Below are 21,223 nucleotides of genomic sequence, written 5' to 3'. Positions count from 1 at the left end.
AGAACACTCGTTTTAGGTAAAGTATTTATCTCAAGGAAGATAATTATTGGTAATTTAGCGAACAATATGTAGCAGCTACAACTGTGTATTTCAGAGTGTCATTTATAGTAGACCTTTGCAGCAGGCAAAGTAAACAGAACATTATGTGCGCTTGTCTTGGACAACGTCATATATAAGGGTCATATGACTTCCCTCGCGATGATTATGGGAGCTTAAAAGTAGAGTGAGGCTGTAGCACACTTTCAATGTCGATGCGATCATATGGCAACATTTTCAGTTAATTGTCACTTTGCATTGGTCCTGATATGGCTTGGTATTACGCTGTCGGAGTGCAACAATATTGGGTAAGGGCCGTCGTTTCTAGCTCGGTAGCAAAACTTTCACAATCAGACTCAGAAGTTAACAAGCGCTAGCTAGGTTGCTTGTGCTGCTGTCTCAAGGAGGCAGGGGACAAAGATTGTACTTTTTGGAGAAATGTCCTCTGGTCTGATGAAACAAAAATAGAACCGTTTGACCATAATAATGACCATCATTATGTTTGGCGGAAAAGGGGGGAGGCTTGCAAGCCAAAGAACACCATCCCAACCGTGAAGCACGGGGGTGGCAGAATCATGGTGTGGGGGTGCTTTGCTGCAGGAGGGACTGGTGCACTTCACAAAGTAGATGGCATCATGAGGTAGGAAAAGTATGTGGAATATTGAAGCAGCATCTCAAGACATCAGTCAGGAAGTGAAAGCTTTGTCCCAAATGGGCCTTCCAAATGAACAATGACCCCAAGTATACTTCCAAAGTTGTGGCAAAATGGCTTAAGGACAAAGTCAAGGTATTGGAATGGCCATCACAAAGCCCTGACCTCAATCCTATAGAGAATTTGTGGGCAGAACTGTAAAAGCGTGTACGAGCAAGGAGGCCGACAAACCTGACTCAGTTACACCAGCTCTGTCAAGAGGAATGGGCCAAAATTCACTCAACTTATTGTGGGAAGGTTGTGGAAGGCTACCTAAAACGTTTGACCCAAGTTAAACAATTTAAAGGCAATGCTACCAAATACTAATTGAGTGCATGTAAACTTCTGACCCACTGGGAATGTGATGAAAGAAATAAAAGCTGAAATAAATCATTCTCCCTACTGTTATTCTGACATTTCACATTCTTAAAATAAAGTGGTGATCCTAACTGACCTAAGACAGGGAATTTTTACTTGGATTAAATGTCAGGAGTTGTGAAACTGAGTTTAAATGTATTTGGTTAAGGTGTTTGTAAACTTCCAACTTCAACTGTACATTGTACTTATCATTGCTAATGTGAAATATGAGCGTTTTTATGCATGAAATAACTCATCCCCTATTCTTTACAAAATTCTATCTAAAGTACACATGTAATTTCATTGAGGCAGAGATGTTTCTCCTCTGCATTTGAGCGCAACTCATCTTGAAGGTTCCGGCAGTTGCATTTCATCAACACTAGAGAGCAGTGTTGGATAGTGCTGTGCTTGTATCTCAAATAATGTAAATCAAATCCTAGTAATCAATTCTCAACTCAAGTTTGTCTGGTTTTACAGACCCTGTCTTTACTTTGTTACTACAACATCTCCAGCGTTTCTCTCATCTCATCAAGTAGCATATGCTGCCATATGTTGTCTAATGGCATAGAAGACCCATTCTCATTGAAAAGCAAGTCTACGAAGCAGGAGATGTGGTCTATGTGCCGTATTTATATCCTTTCCGTTTTAAAGTTTTTTTTAATTTCTACGTCTTTTACTTTCAGTTTTGTACACCAAGCTTCAAACGGCAAAAAATACAATATATTTGGTTATGGAAAATATATTTCAGTGGTTTAAATGGTACAACGATTCTCTACACTATACTTGCTTGTTTTATTACTTAAACTGAAATCAGGTGCGATTTCTGCATAGTGTGTCTTTATTAACCCTTAACCATTTCAAATTCAATGGGGTGACATAAGAGTTGAGACTTACCAAGGATCCCGGATAGCAAAGAACTTGGTCTGAAGTGCCCCAAGGCTTTTTCTTATTTTTTCATCACATGACTGCTAATCTATGGACACATTGACCCACTGATAATATGTCAATTGTTTGTGAGATTAAAGTGTTTTTGGACATAACTCAAATGTGTGACAGGTGCTTTTACTTTAAAGAAAAAAGTTCTAAACAGTTTTGCTGCAGATCTTGATTTCTTTGAATGCAGTTTGTCTATTTTGCTTAAAGTTTAATGCAATATGAATTCAGGGCTCAGGATAAGTGTATCATGAGTAAATAAAGTGAAACAACTGGGTATTTGTTCTCCAGTCCCTCATTGGACGATGACCTATCTCCGTACCCCTACGGCCATAGCCTTGGACCCTCACACTCCCACCGTCATGTCTGAGACTGCCAGCCCGTTGTCCATGGCAACGTCGCCCACCAGACCTGGCCCGCCAGCAACCACACTGGGGTACCCGTGGCTGAATCCAAAGTCTTCGTCTCTGACGTCCCTGGCACAACCCGATGGGTCACAGGTCAGTGGAGGGAATATTAATTTTGAAAATACCCCTAAAATTGCCCCATTTTAATTCTTAATGGAAAAATGTGGTATTTTTTTGGTTTCCATAGCTATTCAACAGTTTTAAACACCATACCCTTACAATATTAGGCTTTTGTCAAGTGAAATTCTGTTTAATTATTTTGTGTGTGTGTGTATATATAAGAAATTATTTCCTCCCTGCCACAGGTCACATTATAGTGGTCCACGACCCACTGAGGACGGTGTCTGTGCTGGAGCCTGGAGGGCCGGGGGGTGTGGGATGAACCAGCGGGAGGCGGTGGAGGAAACGGCTAGAGCCGGCAGCTGTCTCTATGCCCAGAATGGAAGGTTCTTTGGTACTAGGACTGGGGAGTGTTTGGGGAATGTAGTCAGTGACAGGGTGCAAGTGAGGGACAGCGGAGGGGTGCAGAATGCCCAGTTTGGCATCAGGAGGGACGGTACACTGTTTTTTTGGTAAGAGCTGCCGGTCTCGTAAAATTTCCTTCTCAATCTCTCTCTCTGTACTCAATTTGAGCTCCATTTGTGGTTGTAATGTGTATAATTTCTAACATAAATTTGCACTTCATGACTTTTTCTAGACAAATGCTGTCAAGGCTTGTAGTTGAGGTTGTGGAACACTGATCCTGTTATCATAAAATATGAAGTTCTTATGTTTATTTGCTCAAACACAAAGGCCATTATTACATTCTAAGATTTACTCATTCTAAATTAACGCAAGTCTTATCTCCATAACAGCAATGCTTCTTTGTTTCTCCGTATGAAACTTTAATGAACTTGTACTAGCCAAACCTCGATGCCCAAATGAAGCCACCCAATGAAAACAACAAACGCACACGCCACAATAACCCTATCGCGTAATATGACGTCTACTTTGGAACATAACCAATTAGATTAGAACGGTACTCCCTGTTCCCTGGAGAAGTGTTGTGTTGACCTGTCAGTCATTCCGTGTAGAGTAATGGCTCTACCTTGGAATGTTCCTGTTTCCCAGATAAGGGTGTTTACGTTCATGCATGTTTGATGGGAAAAATAAGAGCAGTGAAAAAAGCACTGGTCCCTAAACCAATAAAACCAGCCACCTGGAACAGACGGCTGCTTGGTTGTTGTGGCGTGCCTGATGTAATATTGTATGGGCAGACTCACCAAAGCATTCAATGTGTCCAATGTGCCCCCACATCTCATTCCCCCCCCCCTATAGATTTTTCAAAGACCAGAGCCTGAGAGCTGTCAACACTAAGATATTTAACTGTCACAAACTGAAGTACAAACATTTCTTGTGGAAGCCAACAAAGCTAGCCAGGTGAAAATACTGATGTGTACAGATATTTAGGATGCACATAAGCTTTTGGCTGCCTCAGACATGTTTTATCTCACTAGATTGCTGAATGTATCCTTTTTAACATGAGTATCGAAGTATGTGCTCTCATGAGCACATTGTTCCACAGTTGGTTATTCCTTTCTTGAGATAGAGATGTATAGTTAGTATTGACATCTCTTAATATTACTTTAGGTAAAGTCTCCCATTAAGTGCAGATCTAGCATCGGCTTACTCAACCATTAGATTGGGAAGTAAAAAGCAGGACTGGCCTTATGTCAGCACTTAGCGGTAACTTTGTCCTAGACTTGATGTAGAAATCTGTTTTTGGCTTCACATCACTCATATAACATTGCCATTTAAAACAGAGTTGTCATAATACTCAATAAAAAATACATTTAGAAATATGAAGAGAAATTACATAAGGCACCATTCACAAATGCGTATGGTGAAACACTGTTTTCCCGTTCTGGCTAAGTAAAAACAACTGATGTATTCTATCAAATTCAACCAGTATGCTTCAATTACGTTTTCATGCATTTGATTCCGCAGGGACATTCCGCCATTTTGTGGACGTGGTGTTGGTCAGGACAGCGGTTGGTCACGATGAGGGGAAACTGATCCTGTTCCACAGACGGACTGCAGAGGGTAAAAATGGAAAAGAGATGAGGAGCTAGAGGGGGGGAAGAAAAAATATATAAAGGGTGGAAAATAATACCGGTGTAACTGGTTGAGGGAGAAGAAGTGGAAAGACTATTGTGGGAGACAAAGGGAGTACAGTGGGAGGGAGAGAAAATGGGTGGTCAAAGTGAAACAATGCAGGTTGGACAATGCCGGTTTGATAGGAGGCAGAATTGGGCCATTTAGGCATATGAAAGGAGATGGGGCTAAGTAATAAGGCTCTGATCAATTCTATTGATCTGGCTTTCTCTGCACCGGTGCAATGAACAAATGACCTCATTGACCTAGAGATTCATGAGTTTGTTAAAGAAATGGCTTTGAAAAGACCACACGGTGACATGTCTGTTCATGTCCATGGCCTCTCCACTCAATATCAGGCCATATAAAGTCAATAAATCGTATCTAGTCAGCACAGTCTCTCGGTGCATATCAGACCAACCACTGACCTTCTCCAATGAATTGACCTTATTTTTCACACAATCGACGTTGCTTCAGAAATCCTTATGGATTTGTTTTGCATTAAATGCATGCACCTTTCTCCTATATGGCCTTATGGTACTGTACTACTAGTGGTGTTGTACCAACTGTTCTCTCCTCTCTCTAGCATGAATCTTTGGGAGGTGGCAGATTTTCTGAAAGGTCAGGGGGTCAATGCCATCAACCTGGATGGGGGTGGTTCCTCCACTTACGTGGCAAACGGCTCATTGGCCAGCTACCCCTCGGACCGCTGGTAAGCCAAACAGAAAGCTTATGTCACATGTTCATTGCAATAACATTACAAGGTTTATGTAGCTGCTTTTTGTGGCTTTTATTTTAGTCAAATGTTGTTGCTGTTTGACACACTGCAAATTCTATTCATGATATTCATTCTCTCACCTGCTTTCTTTGTCTCCACGCTCCCCATCTCGTCTATCTATTCCCTCCTTCAGTGTCTCAGACCCCATGTGGCGCTGCCCTCGGCGGGTCTCCACCGTCGTGTGTGTCCACCAGCCCCAGTGCCAGCCTGAGCACTGTAGCAGGCACGGACGTGCATCGATTGGCACTGCCAATGCCAGGAGGGCTGGAGTGAGATTGGCTGTGACACCTTGGTGTGCCAACCGCCCGCCTGCGGCGCCCACGGTGTCTGTACACAGGGTGAGTGAGGAGTGGGTACAGTTGTTCTCTCTTGAGTTCTGAACAAGCTCTGAGGTCACAATGAAACACCTCTTCTTGCCTCTTTCTTTATCTGTTCGTTCGCATCTCATCTCTCTTCTGGTGCAGATGGCTGTGTGTGTGTGATGCTGGATGGAGAGGGGAGAACTGCAGCCAAGGTAATCAGCCTTTCTCTCTCTCTCTCTGGCTTGGTTTGTTTACACAACAAGTCTGTAATTTCTCCTGGTGTGAAACATGTTGCTTGTCCCCAGGACCCTATGATTTGTGAAGAATGTGCTCTGTCGAGCTTTGGCAATTAGGGTTGGTAGTTATAACTTCCACATTCCAGGGCAGTACTTTAACACCTCCTAGCCCTCATATTTTCTTTCACTCACTGCACCCTCTCCCAACCCCATGGTCCTATAATACACTCCTTACTTTCCTGACCAAACCTGTATCCTAACTAAACACTGTATACAGTGAGGTCATGTCCTCATATCCTGTAATACTCCCTCCAAAATCTACAGTATCTGACCGTCCACTGATAACAGCTTACTAGTGTCTTAACTTATTTTATCTCTAAGTGTGTGATTTGGGTTTCTATGGTGACGGCTGCAACCAGACATGCACCTGTGCTAACGGGCGCTCGTGTGACCATGTTCACAGTGGCTGCAGCTGCCCCATTGGTTTCCATGACGACTCCTGTGAACAAGGTGTGTTTATACATGGGTGTGTGTACTGCTAGTAGTGTGGCAGGATAAGTGTGTAACCCTGCTTGATTGGTGTACACCTAACCTTTTACGATCCTCCAAAGCAAATTCGTAATCCCCTCTCAATCTCTAATTTCTCTTTCCCATTCCCCGACATTCCCTCACCTGTTTCAATAATAGCACCTTGGAGCACTTCCAATGTTATGCCTTATTCCCAGTCTCACAAGGATGACAGTGATCAACCAAAGCTTTCCCAGTGGTCTGGCTAGAACATTCCCTCTCTGTACAAGTTCTGCCAATAGTCTCGCTCCAAATCTCTGAATGAACAACTGGAACGCATTAGCCCTAATATCCTAAGCCTTCGTTACATCACTTCCTTGGTCATCTGATGCCCAAATCCTGGACTGAATACTTTTTGCTTTGGAGATTAAATGAAGCTATTGTTGAAGTCGTATTGTCTGTCAGAGCCTTTTCACTCTTCATGTACAGCAATGCTGTAGTTTCCATGTATTATGGACTAGCTTGTATGTGACAATTACATATTGTGAACAGTATCTTCAAATCCCTAAGAAGGTCTAGGAAACCAAAACATTGGTACTAACTCCTGATGTTGCGCGCTAGAGCAGTGGTTTTCAGGAAGCAAGTTTCTTAACTTTAAAGCTTTATTGTATTTTCCAGTGACATCTCATTCTGTTTCCTTGGTGTCTCTTACATCCCTTCCTGTATTCCCCTCATTGTCCCCTGGGTTTGTACGGGCTGAACTGTGGGAAGGAGTGCCAGTGCCAGGACATGTGCCCATGTGACCCGGTCACAGGAAGCTGCAACGCCCTGTTCCAGGGAGAGAAGAACCAGAGCATACAGAGGTATGGAACCACCTGTAACTCCCCCGCCTGCTCAGAGCTCTAGTAGTTGCAGTAACTAAACGGATCACAACATACTGCATAAAGAGGTTACAAGCCTCTTCATGATGTCTGCACCTCAGTCTCTAATGAGTACTAATAGTTTCATAGTTGTCATCCTGTAAAATGTCTTGTACAGTATGTGGACCACTTCATTCAAAGCCTGGTAGCATAGGTTTTCTCCCAAATATGAGTTGTCTGTTTTATTGGTTCCCCATCATTACATGGTACTGACTTTCAGGATATGTTTCAGTTGGCTGTATGTAGTCTATGGCTGTCCCCAACAACCAGAACAACAAAAATATTGTTTGACCGAAGTCGTCTGTTCTTTCGACCAATCGATTGGTTAGACATTTTTAAACATATTTTTCCATATAGACACATCCTATGTATTTTGATCCAATCAACTGTATGTATTGAGCTTGTCTGACACTTTAAGCTCACTTTTTGATTAAATAAGACACAAATGACTCTTGAGGGAGCCAGAGATCTAGAAAACCAGAGGAAAAAACCTTAACCTGATCCCTCTCCTGATGGCTTTTTCAGATTCTGCCATTACTCTCCTGAAGTTGCCGGTAATGGGCTACACGAGGAGTCGGCAACCTTTCTCATGTGGAATGCCAATTTATCTTACCGTATCTACCGATCTGTGTGCCAGTTATGGTTTTCATATGCACATTTATAATAACGTGTTCATATCTCAACCATTGTCATGTGGTTAATCAAAATTATATCTAAATTAAAATGATACAAACCTTTAACTTCTATTGCCATTGGTCAACTATGTAAAAATAGCCTACATAAAGCCAACAAATAAAAACATTGCAGCCTGCTGGTAGAAAATATCCTATAAATCATATTGGCTATGCATGGCCTGTCTGCAGTGAACTTGAAACATTGTATTAATGTGGGTCTGGTCTGAAGCTTGCTCTAGCAAACTTGCAACATTGTATAAAATATTCTGGGCCCTCAGATTCCTGCTCCAGTGAGCTCGGGACAGACACAGCTCGAGGCTATTTGCGCAAGTGATAAGAAGCAGTGCTTGACTTGGGATGGTGCTAACTGGAGCTGAGTACCAACACCTCAAATTTCCAGCTGCTTGAGCTCCTGTTCCTCTTATAGAATATCAGCTCAAAAGTATTGTGGAGCTTCTGCACCTAAATATTAACAGTATCAGCACCCAGAATGAGACCAGGACCCACTGATGAGAAGTAATTGGGTAGGCCTGTTCAATGACGTTTCCACTGGATCAGAGCATTACATTTTTCCATTCACACTGAGTGGTATTCAGAAGGGAGAAAGCTGGAAAGATTTCAAATACATTGAGGAACTACATCTCAATGGATGTAAGAAGACTTTGTTTGCTTGCTGTTTGAGGTGAAAACATTACTTTGAGAAGCTCCACAGCTCATTAGTAGTGGTTAAGCCAATCAGAAATACTATCAGATCCCCAAATGGGCACATTTTATATGCTTAAAGTTGTCCGCGGGCCAGGTAGACTATAGGTCTACTAAGCGTAATCAGGTGCGCGTCCTTACTCAACATTGACAGGAGCGCTCCAAACAAAAGACAGTGACTACATTTAATTGACAAAACTCATAAATGGGTTTAAATTAACCAAAACTTGTTCCTCACAAGTGTTGCATAGGTTGTGAGCTCTGCAAACAATGTGTCCGCTCCGACAATGAGAACGCTAAAAGGAATAATATATTGAATGCATTAACAGAAATTACCGTAGCTGAACAAACATTGTAGATTAGGAATTAATGGCAAATGTTCTAATGGTGATCTGTGTAATGGGAAATTGATATACACTAACAATCAAACAAAACAATTCACACAATGAAGTTATGAAACCAGGGGCGGAAATCCCGGGGGGACGGGGGGGACACGACCCCCCCCCCCCATCCTGGGAAAAATATGATTTGTCCCCCCCAATATATCACTGAAACATAACTATGTAATTTAAATAATATTAATAATACGCAATGAAAGCAATTGTGCTGATTATAGACACTTAACCTCTCTGGGCTAGGTGGCACCAAATCGTCCCACCTACGTAACAGCCAGTTGAATCCTGTGGCGCGATTTTCAAATACCTTAGAAATGCTATTACTTCAATTTCTCAAACATATGACTATTTTACAGCTATTTAAAGACAAGACTCTCGTTAATCTAACCACACTGTCCGATTTCAAAAAGGCTTTACAACGAAAGCAAAACATTAGATTATGTCAGCAGAGTACCAAGCCAGAAATAATCAGACACCCATTTTTCAAGCTAGCATATAATGTCACAAAAACCCAGAAGACAGCTAAATGCAGCACTAACCTTTTGATGATCTTCATCAGATGACACACCCAGGACATTATGTTATACAATACATGCATGTTTTGTTCAATCAAGTTCATATTTATATCAAAAAACAGCTTTTTACATTAGCATGTGACGTTCAGAACTAGCAAACTTCCGGGGAATTTGCTAACAATTTACTAAATTACTCACGATAAACGTTCACAAAAAGCATAACAATTATTTTAAGAATTATAGATACAGAACTCCTCTATACACTCGATATGTCCGATTTTTAAAATAGCTTTTTTGGTGAAAGCACATTTTGCAATATTCTAAGTACATAGCCCAGCCATCACGGGCTAGCTATTTAGACACCCAGCAAGTTTAGCCTTCACCAAAATCAGATTTACTATAACAAAAATGTTATTACCTTTGGTGTTCTTCGTCAGAATGCACTCCCAGGACTTCTACTTCAATAACAAATGTTGGTTTGGTCCCAAATAATCCATCGTTATATCCAAACAGCGGCGTTTTGTTCGTGCGTTCTAGACACTATCCGAAATGGTAAATCAGGGTTACGAGCATGGCGCATTTCGTGACAAAAAAATTGTAAATATTCCATTACCGTACTTCGAAGCATGTCAACCGCTGTTTAAAATCAATTTTTATGCAATTTATCTCGTAAAAAAGCGATAATATTCCGCCCGGGAATCTGCGTTTCGGTAAATAGAGGGAAAAAAAGAAAGACGGGGGCGACCAAGGCACGCGCCTAAGCCCACTGTCCCCTGATCGGCCACTTGAGAAAGGCGATAATGTGTTTCAGCCTGGGGCTGGAATGACGACATTCAGCTTTTTCCCGGGCTCTGAGAGCCTATGGGAGCCGTGGGAAGTGTCACGTTACCGCAGAGATCCTTTGTTTTGGAAAGAGATGTCAAAGAAAGCCAATAAATGGTCAGACAGGCCACTTCCTGTAAAGGAATCTCTCAGGTTTTTGCCTGCCATATGAGTTCTGTTATACTCACAGACACCATTCAAACAGTTTTAGAAACTTTAGGGTGTTTTCTATCCATATCTAATAAGTATATGCATATTCTAGTTACTGGGTAGGAGTAGTAACCAGATTAAATCGGGTAAGTTTTTTATCCGGCGGTGTAAATACTGCCCCCTAGCCCTAAGAGGTTAATAGCTCGTTTTTAAGTTTCAAAAGATTGCGACCCCCCCCCCCCCACCCTTTGCCTCACAATGGTTTGATCCACTGCCAGTTCCTTAACTTGCAAGGTAACGTAGAGGTCGTATCTATTGTCTGAAAGGCACTCAATGCACATAACTGACGTGAGGTTAATCCAGTCAATCGCGCACACACACTAGCTGAATATGCAGAGCTAGCGCGCAAATATTAACTATTAAGCTAGCTAGAACCTATTCCATTTGTGGCGTCGTCAAAGATGGAATCTTTGCTATCGTCAATTTATTCCAAGATCAGCATGCATGTAAGTTAGTGCTTCAAAGTCCCTGTGATAAGGTTAGCGATAAACTGAACAGAACTACACTCTCTTCTACCATTGTTTTAAATATATTTAATGGTCTCGTTGCAAAAGCTAAATTGTCGTAAGGGAACTTTTATTTATATATTTTATTTCACCTTTATTTAACCCGGGTAGCAAAGATTATAGCAAACACCACTGAATTGGTGCTCGCTAGCTTTGCAAATTCAGCTATTGTTGGAAGCCAGCCAATATGAAACAAACGATTAAAATTACAAAAGGTTGCAGCATATGTTGTGTAAATGGTGAACTCATACAGCTGTCAACTCTTGTCACTGCAATCCATTTCACATTTGCTAGCTCCCTTTTAGATCGAAGCCCATATAGAATGATAGAAGATAAGATGATAGAAGCCCATCTCCTACTGTAAATAATCTACATACTGTGTGTGTGTAGCCAACAGGTAGAAAAATGGCAGAAAAAAGACGGACAGAGTATTTTTCAGTACACCAAAACGCAAAGTAAGAACCCTAGTAGCCTAATATCTCAAAGACTAGTTGATAAAATGTTCATAAGAAAGAAATGAAATTCTAATGGAAATGTTTCACAATGATGTCATTAGGCAGAGCAGGCAACAGATGGCACACAGACAGCAGAGTTGGGGACAGATATGCAGGGACAGACTGGCAGAGACAGGGAGTCTCAGGTACGTTTGTTGAGTCTTTGTTTGGCAACATTATGAAAGGTTCTCCATTTTTTTGACTTGTAAAATAGGAACATAATTGGAAAATGCCATGGATACCCCCACTCTCAACTTAAACTGGTGACTGAACTAAGATTTGTTAAAGGCAATGGTATTGCTGTTGTGATTAGTTGTGTAGTTTTGGGTACCGGTAGTTAGGAGTACGGCAAACACCTTATTTCTTTGGTTCCTCAATATACATTTACCATATGAAACGTAGGCTATGTGTTACAGCACTAATTTTGGTGTCCCCCTCAGGAATTGCTCTTGAGAAAATGTAATGTAATTGTCCCCTCCAAAGTTGATATCAGATTTTCGCCCCTGTATGAAACAATGAATGTGCACAAATTGGCGGAAGAGCGCATTCTGGAGAGAAGCGCATCTGGGCGCTTCGTGATCAATCTGAAGTCTGCGTTGGCCATGCAGTATTTACGGTGATACGGCCTCTGCAGAAGTCAGGGCATTCATACTACTTCCACTTCGCGGTGAGTTTGTGCTTAGACAGGATGTACCACTCCCATCAACCGTCAACCAATCATAATGTGGAGCTATACAGAGCCCTCCACATTGTTACATTTGTCAGGTGCGTGGCCTCTGCGTGCCTCCGGAGGCGCCGTAATTGCGTCACACCCTCCATACGGAGTCTCCGACCACATTTTCGGATCAAACATAAATTGACTTTTACTCTAGGCCACCTTTGTCTAGTCTTGATCGACCAATGTAGTTGTGCTGTGTGTCTAGTGTTCTGTGTTCTCATTGTAGTACAAATCAGGAAGGTTTATCTCTGAGATGATCTCAACTGTCCCAGCACACCCAGACTCATTTCCCTTCCATGTATTACCTAATTTCATCTCTTCCCCTCTTTTGTTCCTGTGTCATTTTACCTCCCTCCTTGTTCCTTACTTGTTGGCCTTGCTTTCTCAATTCAAAGGGCTTTATTGGCATGGGGAACATATGTTAACATTGCCAAAGAAAGTGAAATAGCTCATCAAAAATAAACACTAAACATTACACTCTCAAAAGTTCCAAAGGAATAGACATTTCAAATGTCATATGGCAACATACAGTTGTAACGATGTGCAAATTTGGTGAAGTTCAAAAGGGAAAATAAATAAGGGTTGTATTTACAATGGTGTTCTTCACTGGTTGCCCTTTTCTTGTGGCAACAGGTCACACATCTTGCTGCTGTGATGGCACACTGGTATTTCACCCAATAGATTTGAGAGTTTATCAAAATTGGATTTGTTTTCACATTTTTGGTTTGTCTGTGTAATCTGAGGGAAATGTGTCAATGGTCATACATTTGGCAGGAGGTTAGGAAGTGCAGCTCAGTTTCCACCTCATTTTGTGGAAAGTGTGCCCATAGCCTCTTCTCTTGAGAGCCAGGTCTGTCTACAGCGGTCTTTCTCAGTAGCAAGGCTATGCTCACATAGTCAAAGCTTTCCTTCAGTTTGGGTCAGTCACAGTGGTCAGGTATTCTGCCACTGTGTAGTACTCTGTTTAGAGCCAAATAGCATTCTAGTTTGCACTTTTTTCTCCTTAAAAAAAAAAAAATTTTAATACTTTTTTTTAATTACTTGACACATTGGAAATTATTTTTGTTCTCATGTGGTTGGGTCTGATTGTGTTGGACCAGCTTGCTTAGGGGACTCCATGTTTATTTCTCTGTAGGTGATGGCTTGGTTATGGAAGGTTTGGAATCACTCGCTGTTCGTCTCCCCCTCCCTTACTCTGCTGGTTGTGTCATATGTAGGGCATAGCAGGGATGTGTTCATGAGCTCTCCTAAACTCTGACAGGCCCGTGCAGACTGGAATCTCACTCCTCAGCACACCACATTGTTTATCTCATTGCATCACACAGAGATAGTGGATCACACTATCTCTGCTATTTACTCTAGTTCTATGTTGGTGGCGTTTTTATGTGTGGGGGTTGGAACATATCAATGCAACACTACACTGACTCATTCCCTCTCTTTCTTGTGTGTTATAACTCACCCCCTCCTGCAGTCCTTCATCCCATGTCCTCCAAGGTTGATCGCCCCTTTCAGTCTCAATGTAGCCCAGCACTGTGCTCCTTATCAGGATGATGAGCTGACTGGCCCTCACCATCTACTGACTGCCTGGCTGCCACTCACAGCACACGTGCAGGAGTTTAAAACATTTAGACCCCTGTAAAAGAGAGGTGGGGAGCTTAGTCTGGTCATGTTGGGATGTATGTCACAAACTAGAGTAACCCTAAAAAATCCTCAGTCCTCTACATATGTATATGTAAGGTTTAATTTCTTAATAGCTTGTTTGCAATGTTCCTTGTTTACACTAGTATGTAAATGTACAGTGTCTTCAGAAAGTATTCATACCCCTAACTTATTCCATATTTTGTTGTTATAGCCTGACTTCAAACAGGATTGAATATGTTTTTTGGGTCACCCATCTACACACAATCCCCCATAATGGCAAAGTGAACTTGTTTTTAGACATTTTTGCAAAAGTTTCTTAAATACAGAAATATTTCATTTACATAAGTATTCACACCTGTGAGTCAATACTTTGTAGAAGCATCTTAGTCAACTTTCCACACCTGGATTGTACAACATTTGCCATTTTAATTTCAAAATTCTTCAAACTCTGTCAAATTGGTTGTTCATTGCTAGATGACAATTTTCAGGTCTTGCCATAGATTTAAGTGAAAACTGTAAGTCAGACCCTCAGAAACATTCACGGTCTTCTTCATAAGCAACTCCTGTGTAGAATTGCCATTTTGTTTTAGGTTATTGTCCTGTTGAAAGGAGAATTCATCTTCCGAGTGGCGCTGCGGTCTAAGACACTGCGTCTCAGTGCAAGAGGTGTCACTACAGTCCCTGGTTCGAATCAAGGGTGTATCACATTCGGTCGTGATTGGGAGTCCCATAGGGTGGCGCGTAATTGGCCCACTGGTAGGCGTCATTGTAAATAAGAATTTGTTCTTAACTGACTTGCCTAGTTAAATTGAAAAAATATCTCACTCTACTGGTCAAAAGTTTCAGAACGCCTACTCATTCAAGGGGTTTTCTTTATTTTTATAGTGAAGACATTAACTACGAAAAAACACATACGGAATCATGTAGTAACCAAGTGCCACACAAATCAAAATATATTTGAGATGCTTCAAATAGCCACCCTTTGCCTTGACAGCTTTGCACACTCTTGGCATTCTCTCAACCAGCTTCACCTGGAATGTTTTTCCAATAGTCTTGAAGGAGTTCCCACGTATGCTGAGTACTTGTTTGCTTCACTCTGCGGTCCAACTCATCCCAACTATCTCAACTTGGTTGGGGGATTGTGGAGGCCAGGTCATCTGATGCAGCACTCATCACTCTCCTTGGTCAAATAAACCTTACACCGCCTGGAGGTGTGTTGTGTCATTGTCCTGTTGAAAAACCAATGATAGTCCCATTAAGCCCAAACCAGATGGGCTGGCATATCGCTGTGGTAGCCATGCTGGTTAAGTGTGCCTTGAATTCTAAATAAATCACTGACAGTGTCACCAGCAAAGCACCCCCACACCATAACTCCTCCTCCCATGCTTTACGGTGGTAAAATACACATGCGGAGATCATCCATTCACCCACACCGTGTTTCACAAAGACAGGGCTGTTGGAACCTAAAATCTCCAATTTGGACTCCAGACCAAAGGACAGATTTTCACCAGTCTAATGTCCATTGCTCGTGTTTCTTGGCCCAAGTAAGTCTCTCTTCTTATTGGTGTGCTTTAGTAGTGGTTTCTTTGCAGCAATTTGACCATGAACGCCTGATTCACAAAGTCTCCTTTGAACACTTGATGTTGATGTCTGTTAGTTGAACTCTGACGCATTTATTTGGACTGCAATCTGAGGCTGGTAGCTCTAATGAATGTATCCTCTGCAGCAGAGGTAACTCTGGGTCTTCCATTCCTGTGGCGGTCCTCATGAGAGCCAGTCATCATGGCGCTTGATGGTTTTTGCGACTGCACTTGAAATGTTCCGTATTGACTGACCTTCATGTCTTAAAGTAATGATGGGACTGTCGTTTCTCTTCACTTATTTGAGCTGTTCTTGCCATAATATGGACTTGGCCCTATTTGGTAAAATACCATCTACTGTATACCCCCTTGTCACAACACAACTGATTGGCTCAAATGCATTAAGAAGGAAAGCAATTCAACAAATGAAATTAACAAGGCACACCTGTTAATTGAAATGCATTCCAGGTCACTACCTCATGAAGCTGGTTGAGAGAATGCCAAGAGCGTGCAAAGCTGTCAAGGCAAAGGGTGGCTATTTTGAAGAATCTCAAATATAAAATATATTTTGATTTCAAACCTGTTGGGGATACCCCTTCCCGTTCGGATCCCGCTAACAGGATTGCTTGACAAGATACAAACGCGCGAAATTCAAAACCAGAATAAATCAAATAATAAACATTTCTCAAACAATCAACTATCTTACACCCTTTGAAAGATAAACATCTCCTTAATCTAACCACGTTGTCGATTTCAAAAAGGGCTTTACGGCGAAAGCATAAAGTTAGCTTATGTTAGGACAGTACATTGAAAATAGCTGTGTGTAATGTTTTGTCAATGCAAAGACGGGCGTCACCAAAAGCAGAAAACCAGCTAAAATGATGCACTAACCTTTGACAATCTTCATCAGATGACACTCCTAGGACATTATGTTAGACAATACATGCATTGTTCTATCAAGTTCATATTTATATCCAAAAACAGCATTTTACAGTGGCGGTGAAATTCTGAAAATATTTTCCCTCAAATGCTGCAGGTGAATCAGCGCTACAATTTACAAAATTACTATTCGAAAACATTGGTAAATTTATAATATTGTCATTCAAAGAATTATAGATTAACATCTCGTGAATGCAACCGCATTGCCAGATTTCAAAATAACTTTACTGGGAAATCACACTTTGCAATAAACGAGGTGCTATACTAAGAAAAATAGGCTAGGCGATACATGTTAGCGCCATCTTGGAGTCATCTAAAATCAAATATACTATTGTAAATATTCCCTTACCTTTTATCTTCATCAGAAGGCACTTCCATGAATCCCAGGTCCACCACAAATGTAGTTGTGTTCGAAAAAGTTAATAATTTGTCCCAATAGCTCCTTGTTAGCGCATTCTGTAGGCTACTCAAAATGTACCGAAGCCCGCGGGACTTGTCGCCATGAAAGAGCAAAAAAAAAATATTTACGTTCGTTCAAACATGTCAAACGTTGTATAGCATAAGTCTTTAGGGCCTTTTTCAATCAGAACTTCAATAATATTCAAGGCGGACGATTGCATTGTCTTATAAAACGTTTCGGAAAGAAAGGGTCCCCACACGCATGCGCGTCATAGTAGACATGGCCATCTGCCTATGACCAACTTTCCAGGCCTCTCGTTCGGTCAGTTTTTATAGGGGAACACTCAAACCACTTTGTAAAGACTGTTGACATCTAGTGGAAGCCTTAGGAAGTACTAAATTAATCCTAACTCACGGTGTGTTTCATAGGCAAAGTGTTGAAGGTGATTCCACAAATCAGATTTCCACTTCCTGCATGGAATCTTCTCAGGTTTTGGCCTGCCATATGAGTTCTGTTATACTCGGACACCATTCAAACAGTTTTAGAAACTTTAGAGTGTTTTCTATCCAAATCTACTAATTATATGCATATTCTAGTTACTGGGCAGGAGTAGTAACCAGATTAAATCGGGTACGTGTTTTTTACCCGGCCGTGCAAATACTGCCCCCTATCCCCAACAGGTTTTAACACTTATTTTTGGTTACTACATGATTCTGTATGTGTTACTTCATACTTTTGATGTCTTCACTATTCTACAATGTATAAAGATAAAGCAAAACCCTTGAATGAGTAGGTGTTCTAAAACTTTTGACCAATAGTGTATATTTGAGAAAGAAAATTGTCTGGTGGAAAGCAGGGTTTTGCCTGTGCTAAGCTCCATTCTGTTTTTTTTTTTTATCCTGAAAAAGTCCCCCAGTCCTTAGAGCGTTGGACTAGTAACCAAAAGGTTGCAAGATCGAATCCCCGAGCCGACAAGGTAAAAATCTGTCGTTCTACCCCTGAACAAGGCAGTTAACCCACTATCTTCATCAGAAGGCACTTCTAGGAATCCCAGGTCCACAACAAATGTAGTTTTGTCATTGAAAATAAGAATTTGTTCTTAACTGACTTGCCTAGTTAAATCAAGGTGTGTGTTAAAAAAAAAATACAATGTGGTTGATCACAGCCATTCAACTCTAACTGTTTTAAAGTCACCATTGACCTCATGGTGAAATTCCTTAGTGGTTTCTTTCCTCTCCGGTAACTTAGTTTCCTTCCTCACCTGTATATTTGTAGACTTGGGTGTATTGATACGCAATCCAAAGTGTAATTAATAACGTCACCATGCTCAACGGGATATTCGATGTGTACCTACCAATAGGTGCCCTTTGCGAGGCATTGGAAAACCTCTCTGGTCTTTGTGGGTGAATCTGTTTTTTGAAATTCACTGCTCAACTGAGGGACCAATTATCTGTATGTGTTGAGGTAGTCATTTAACAATCCTGTTAAACACTTATTGCACAGATTGAGTCCATGCAACTTATGTGACTTGTTAAGCAAATGTTTACTACTGAACTTATTTAAGCTTGCCATAACACAGGGGTCAAATACTTATTGACTCAAGACATTTCAGCTTTTCATTTTTAATTTGTAACAATTTCAAGAAGCATGATTTCACTTTGAAATTGTGTGTGTAGGCCAGGCCAAAGTGGTTTGTATTTGCTTGAGGCTGTGTTGAGGAATATACCAAATTGTCGCATTTGTACTTTGATGGCTTTAAAAAAAAAAATTGTTTAAACATCCTATTTGCATTTTAGTCATTTTCTCTGTCCTCCATTTAAGCTGAGAGAGTCACAGCTAGTGCATTCAAACAAGGAAGCTGAAGTGACCATCTATAGTTGGTATGATAATGTGAGCATCATAGTGGTGTGTGTGTGTGAGGATGAGACTTTAGACATGGAGAGTGGTTTCTGTAATTGCTGTTCACACTGTTTCCACAGCTGGCCATTGTCTTGCAAATCAGATGTTTGCAACATGGAGAGAGGAGGAGATACACAAATCCAAGCCTTATCTCTCTGAGTAAGTGCCAAAGGTCATATCAGCTGAAACCCCTCCCTGCTGTTAACCACCTACAAATCAATCTAACCGCCCTCCTCGCATGCACAGCCACGCTCCCTCCGTCGCTCTCCTATTGTAAATTAATGCAGATGAACATTGTGCAAAACACAACCTTGCTATTTTTCACAGCTTGTCTCTGACAGAAATTCATAGTCATTTAATCATATGTAATGTTATGCCTTGATGGTGTGACGAACATCGTGTCCACTGCTATGTTTGATGTTCTAATATTTGAATGGAGAAACAGTGCAGGGGCCATATGCATTTATTAACCCCTTACCTTTCATACACCAGTGAGGGATTGTTTTGAGTTGCTGTGGTTTCTGCCAAGTGCCCTGTGGAGGGTTTTTCTCCACAATTGGAGTGGGAGGTTGAAGTTGGTTTATTCATTGATCATTTTTCTCTCCCTTATCACTCTTGAATTCCTCCTCCCATTTTCACTCATCGTCCTACAAATGTTCCTTTTTGGGGAACATATCAATGAATCCTCTTCTGATAATGGTAATAAAAGTGGGTTGGATTTGGATTGGATATGTACATTTTCCAAGCGCTCTACACGCTGCAAATACACCACTTCCAATGCTTAGCACCCGCCGTTTTCCATTTCCCCATCTCCCCTGTTCTCTCTCCTCAGGCAGCGCTGGCTCATCGTCACTGGCCTGTTGACCTCTCTACTGTTGGCCAGCCTGGTGGGTCACCTGATCAAGATATGTCGGGGGTCCGCGGCTCACCACCACAGCCGTGTGGACAACTCCTACGTTTCTCTGACAGAGATCAATGGTGGTGCGTGCGGTTCAGGGGTCCGAGGGAAAGGGTCGCAACCCAACAGAGCAGTATTCGAGATGGAGGACTGACTCCCAGGATGAACTGTGGTCGTGTCCATGCTGAGGGAGGGTGATGGGGGACGGGTGGGAGTGAGCCTACCCTGTTAGGACTGTCTGGAGAAGCTCTCTAACATATTGTAAAGATGCGGGAAGAAAGGTTTAGATAGGAAATGGGTTGCAATCAATGAAGGAGAGGAAGAGATGGAGCCAGGGATAGAGAAGAGCATAAAGAGGTCAGAGCTGGAGGGAGTGCAGTGCAGAGAGAGGGATCCAAAAGAGGGAGGGAGAGCTGACGAGGCCCTCGGATGTTTCACACTCTATCCCCTATTTGAAAGAGGGCTATTTGTATTTTCCCTCCGGCTCATCATTCACCATCTCGTTATCCAGAGTGGATGTAAAGAAAGAGGAAAAACAGCCTGAAAAGAAAGGCATAAAGTAAAAGGAGGAAGAAAATAACTTCTCTAACACCCTTTGTACTTTTTTATACTAAATTACTTTTATTTTCCTCCACTCTAGATTTTTCTAAGTGACAAAGAATAAACAATATGCCAACATTTGATTGTGTCTAATATCAACAGTAGAACATTTGTTTACCAATTAGGATGTATGTGTCCCTATAAGAATAGGTATTATAAGGGGACATAAACAGAGGAGATTCTGGTCCTTTTATTGTCGGCCACCCTGCTGCTTGCAATCCTGTTCCACAAACATGGAATGGATTTCTCCACTTGTTGCCATGAGAACAAACAAGTTAAGAACTTTGAACCCTAGCCAGGAAATCCCCAACGCTCCAACCCACTGAACCTTGTATTTATGGAGTCCACTTTATCAAATGATTCAATGTGAATGCACCGGGGTTCACTGGGATTGTTTTTAAGATTTCCAAACAATTTTTTTTCTGTGAAGTCATGTTTCCACCAGCCCTGTGAAGCACCTACTTTTGTAACTGTTCAGATAAACTGTTGAAATCATGTTTAAATGTTGTCTGGGTGCCAAGTGTGCTTCTGGTTCAGACAAAATTGTCTTGGGCAGCAGCAGTAGTGGTTTTGAATGCAGAAATAAGCATGTACCAAAACTAGTTTGACAGGACCTGAGTGAGTTTTCTTTATTTTGTTTTTACTTTGTCTGACAGAGTAAGTTTGTTGACCACTCCTTGACCCCAATCTCAATTCTTCAACAGAAAGCTCATTCTTGTTATTTTTCAGTTGAGTCTTCTCACAGAGACAAGGAAATTATTTATGGCCTTTATTTATTTTCCATATGAGAATTGTGTGGCGGCTTGGTGAGGTAGCAGGACGATTAGACTATTGGGGTAGTATATGGTCGGGGGGGGGGGTGTAATTATGTTGAGAGAGTGGGGATGTAAAGAGGGATCATGTTCAACTTTGATAAAACGGTTTGTTTTT

At 41.5% G+C, this 21,223-nt stretch overlaps 1 pseudogene; it reads left to right on the top strand.

Annotated features, from left to right (window-relative positions):
• Positions 1 to 6: 6 nt before the first annotated feature.
• Positions 7 to 20,371, top strand: LOC106581349 (N-acetylglucosamine-1-phosphodiester alpha-N-acetylglucosaminidase-like; annotated as a pseudogene).
• Positions 20,372 to 21,223: the final 852 nt, after the last annotated feature.

Source organism: Salmo salar, chromosome ssa02 (assembly GCF_905237065.1).
Source record: "Salmo salar chromosome ssa02, Ssal_v3.1, whole genome shotgun sequence".
Taxonomy (NCBI): domain Eukaryota; kingdom Metazoa; phylum Chordata; class Actinopteri; order Salmoniformes; family Salmonidae; genus Salmo; species Salmo salar.
The sequence above is the reverse complement of the archived record's forward strand: the minus strand, read 5'-3'. Positions and strand labels throughout refer to the sequence as shown.